A 5,411-nucleotide genomic window follows, 5' to 3' on the forward strand; every position below is an offset into this window, starting at 1 on the left:
ATGCAAAAAAATTCATCGCGAACAATTTTCGGGCCCCCTTTACAGATCTCAAAAATTTCAGCCCCCCCCCCCCCTTTTTTGACATGAAAATTATGGGTCAACCTCAATTTTCCCAGGAAAATTTGTGGTCATTTTTTCAGGCCCCCTTAGGAGGGTCAACATTTTTCAGCCCCCCCCTTTTTTTTGCATCAGGCCCCCAACAAGTGTTTGTGAACGGTCCCTAAACACGTAGTTTTTGAGTGAATTATTAGTGGTTGGTTTTTAACACGGTATATGACCTAGGGTTAATAAGAATAACACTTTTCGATGCTCTATCCCCAATTATTATGGACCAAATGATTACAAAAATTATAACCCTATACCCTTAAATAGAACCAGTGTTTATATTATAAGCACTGTTCTTAAACTCTTTCTATGACCAATTTGTAAACATGTTTATTTAGATGCTAGGGACCGTTCACAAACACTTGTTGGGGGGCCTGATGCAAAAAAGGGGGGCCTTGAAAATGTTTGACCCTCCTAAGGGGTGGGGGCTGAAAAAATGACCACAAATTTTCCTGGAAAAATTAAGTTTATATGCTTTTCTATGGGGTTGACCCATAATTTTCATGTCAAAAAGGGGGGTCCTGAAAATTTTGAGGTCTGTAAAGGGGGGGGGCGAAAAATGTTCGTGATGAAATTTTTTTGCATCAGACCCCTCCCCTTACAAGTGTTTGTGAACGGTACCCTATACACTGGGTTTAATGGTCATACGTGCCACTTTTACCATAGACCTATGCTTTAACAAGATTGGGCTATTCCGGAAAGTAAGTTAATTGCACACCCCCTATAGAGGAGTAACTTTTCAATCAAAGAATGAGTTGCAAGTGTCACTTGAAAAAGTCTGGAAATCCAATGAAATGAAGGGAAAATCACGGAAATGTCCAAAATGAGCTCATAAATTGAGGATTTCTGATTTTGAAATATTTTTCTGCTGGATTTTTTCGCCTTCGGACACTTTGATTTCCATGTATACGACTAGACAAAAAGTCCGGAAATCCGAACTCCTGCTATAGGGGTGTGCATCTATTTTCTGGAATAGCCCATTATGGCAAAAAGTGAACAAACTTTTGTCCGTGAATACTGTGATGTTTATGATGTTTAGAAATGTGTCATTAATATGGATATTGAAATGCATTGATTAAAAAAAACCCGGTTAATCTTTAAATACCGTGTTTATACAAATATTTTAGTTGAGTATTTTTGAGTCATGAAACCAACGTACCTACTAAACATTGTATTTTTTATACAAAATTATATTTCCGCTTTTATAAAAGTTGGTTTTCATTCATTCATTCATTCATTCATTCATTCATTCATTCATTCATTCATTCATTCATTCATAAAATGCTATACCATTTTTGTTCAGTATTATTCACATCATTCACACTATTAAATGCATTTTTATAGCGTTTGTGTTTACATAATAGATCCGATAACTTAGATTTTGTTTTTATCGTTCCTGTTGGAAATAATCGTTACGAATTCGGCAGAGTGCCGAATAACAATTTACTACAAAGTACAAACCACCCCATCTAACAAATGAAGTGCTTCAAGCGATTCGCCTAGCGCGAGTAGCGATCAAGCTTTTATATTATTTTAATAATAATCATGATAATACAAAAGCTTGATCGCTACTCGCGCTTGGCGATAATTATTTTATCTGTAAATAGAGGGCGACGTTACTGAATTTTTAACAGCTACAAACAGTTGTTTAGGAATTGGATATAAACGTAATATTTATTATTACTTTACAAGTGATAGGAGGTATAACGGCGTATAACGGCCTTTGCATCTGGAATCTTTATAATGATCACTTATTAGGGACCGTTCACAAACACTTGTTGGGGCCTGATGCAAAGAGGGGTCCTTAAAAGTTTTGACCCTCCTAAGGGGGTGGGCCTTGAAAAATATTTGATCACAAAATAACTTTTCCTGGGAAAATTGAGTTTATATGATTTTTTATTGGGTTGACCCATAATTTTCATGTCCAAAAAATGGGGGTGGGGGGCTGAAAATTTTGACACCTGGGGGGGCAAATGACATTATTTTGCATCAGCCCCACCCATCCCCCCCAACAAGTATTTGTGAACGGTCCCTTATCCTTATACCTGCATTTTAGGCCTAGTTGGGAATGGGTGGAAAAAAACAAAACACTGTGCTATGTAAAGACCCCGGTACATGGTTTATCCTTCGCATTTTGTATAGGGCCTACCCAAGTTTTCAGAAACCATGCAGATTAAAATACAAATCGACAATTAAACGAAAACTTGTATTCACTGAACACAGGCATAATAATGTTCAAATTGGACAAACAAATAAAATACAATGAATACTGTGTTTTATATATTTATGATGATTATGTACAAAGCACATGTCACGTTTGTGCGATTTAACTTTTGAAATGATACAATAATTATAGTATTTGATCAATTTTTAATAATACGAGTATGTACATAAAAGCTATACAATTGCGTCATTGTCTTATTTTGACTCATCATTTTACTACATAAGGGACCGATCGTTATTTACGGCAGGGGGAATGGGCGTTTTGGAAAAAATATCGACCCAAAGAATCGCGTTCCCCCCTCGCGCCGGCTCAAAATTTTCGGATTCCCCCCTTGTTTTCCCGAATATCTCCATTTAAAACTTACAATCCCCCTCCTGGTTCAACAAAATTTCACGTTCCCCCTCAAGACCCAAACAATTTTTCGGGTTCCCCCTTAAAATGCCCATTTCCCCCCTGCCGTAAAAACCGATCGCTCCCTAAGATTAAGAAAAGCATAGGCCTACAAGTCTGGTGAAGTTCCCACGCCAGGGAACTGAGAAGAGCGCTAGAGTAGAGCTCTAGAGAGAAAGAGGAGAGAGATTGAGGGGAGGGAGTATTGAGCCAGACTCCCTGGGGGGGGCACTCAACTTTGGAAGTGACGGTATGTGCCTGTCAATAGGCCCCCTCTTTTGAAGTCGACTATACCCGATGACCCCCTTTTTTTTAAAGCCATACCCGATGACCCCCCTTTTTTAGTTGCGGCTACCCAATGACCCCCCTATTTTTTTGGTTGAGGCTACCCAATGACCCCCTTTTTTCTATAATAGCATCATCAAAATGGAACAAAAAAAACAACCTGTCCAATTTTGCTCAATTTTTTCAAAATTATGCCGAAATTTTCACAATTTTGCTCCATTTTTTCAAAATTTTCTACCCGATGACCCTTTTTTTAAAATCTTATACTCGATGACCCCTTTTTCAAAATATTGTACCCAATGACCCCTTTTTTTATTTTGTTTGTACCCAATGCCCCCCTTTTTTAAAATAACGCTTTGTACCCGATAGGCCCCTACTTCGCGACTCCGGTAGGCACATACCCGTCACTTCCAAAGTTGAGTGCCCCCCCCCCCCCCCGGGGCCAGACTGTCCCCCAAGCATTTGATTTGATCACAATCACAAAATAAATTATTATACATCAAGTATTCATCAGAATTATTACAAAAACCACAAAGTGGGGAATCAATTCTACCAATTTTATGAAGGAACTTGTGCAAATTGCTAAAGCCCAAAGTTGAATTTCAATAGGCCTACTACAAGAAAAGTTATTATTATGAACTCCGTTACAATCCGTATCTTGGTCCAAATTTAAAGCATCAATCCATAAGCTCTCTGTTTTTTTGCAGGTCCCTCTTGTGTTTTCAAAATGTTGTATGAATACTTGGTAATTTTGCCATTTTCAAAATTAATAAACTTTCAACAATCTTATCAAAATATTTTATTGAACATTAGAGGGGTTATAAAACCGGTCAATCGAATTCCCTTTATAAGGTAGGCCTATACACTATATTTTCATAGAGATGTCAAATTCAAGAACAAGATCTTCAAAAAATGTATCAGTTGATATGTTTATGTCAGTTTATATAGGATATTTAGGCCTAAAGGCTATTTATGTCAGGTTATATAGGCCTAAAGGCTATAAAACGTTTGGAAAACCAAGTTTGTTGCAAAAAGTGGTTGACAAAATAATTATATATTTTGAAAAAATATACCATAGGCCTATTATAGACATTTAGCATTTTAGATATAAAACTTTTAATAACGTTTTCATGACCTTGCATATAACCCGCCATTTAAACGTTATTTAATAAACATTTTGACTCAACCCCAAAACACCTAGACCTAATTATTAACTCGTATAAAGAGGCAAAAGTAAGAGGTCAATAACATGAATAAAGAGATTTGTCATTTTTGTCTCAGATCTTGTCCCCGTTTCGACCTGCCAAAATTGCTTGCCCCTCCCTCCTTTTGGCCTGCTAAAAATCTTTGCATCTACCCTCTATAATTGACCAACCCGGGGTAGGTCCGTACACATGATTATTGCACCACACCTAATGTTTTTTCCCAAGTTCCGAGAACATTTTTTCTATAGTTAATGTGAGGGAAAATCTGAAAATTGCTTGCCCCTCCCCCCTTTTGGCCTGCTAAAAATCTTTGCATCTAGGGCCTACCCTCTATAATTGACCAACCCGGGGTAGGTCCGTACACATGATTATTGCACCACATCACCTAATGTTTTTCCCAAGTTCCGAGAACATTTTTTGTATAGTTAATGTGAGGGAAAATCTGAAAAGTTTGGCCAAAAATGCAATATAAAGAATTGAGACCTTTTTGGGGCCCTTAATCTTTTAGGCCAAAATGCCTAATTTTTTATATTTATTTAAGGCACTCCTTCCTCCCTCCCTTCCTTCCTTCCTTCCTTTATTCATTCATTCATTCATTCATTCATTCATTCATTCATTCATTCATTCATTCATTCATTCATTCATTCATTCATTCATTCATTCATTCACTCATTCATTCATTCGACGGTTTGTTCATCCATTCATTCTTATTTCAAAATAGGCCTACATTAAATGTCATTTTAGAAATGCTAGGGGCTGTGCAATAATTATGAGCCGGGTGGGGGGGGGGTAAAATTTCCAAATTGTGTGATTGCCCCCCTAGGCCTACGAATTAATCTCTTGTCTCCCCCCCCCCCCCCTCGGCCTGCCAAAAACATCTTTGCCCCCTCCCTCTAGGCCCCCCTACATGCCAAATTTTTGGGATCCCAATTTGCAAACCTTTAAAATAGTCGAGCAGGAAAATTTGAAGCGTTTCGTGACTGTTTTCTTAAGCCTTTTTAGAGCTTTTTATTTATAGAATGGCGCCCAATGAATGAGTGCCAAAAAGCCCCCTTTCGCTCGCCAAATCCCCCCCCCATCAGCCCACCATGTAATATTACACAGCCCCTAAATTATTCACGTATGATTTTATCACTTGACAATAATGGCCCTTACCGTTTTCCGTACTTACCGCAAGGAATTGTGGGCTTTGTTATGATCAT

This window comes from Amphiura filiformis, chromosome 2 (assembly GCF_039555335.1).
Source record: "Amphiura filiformis chromosome 2, Afil_fr2py, whole genome shotgun sequence".
NCBI classification, from domain to species: Eukaryota; Metazoa; Echinodermata; class Ophiuroidea; order Amphilepidida; family Amphiuridae; genus Amphiura; species Amphiura filiformis.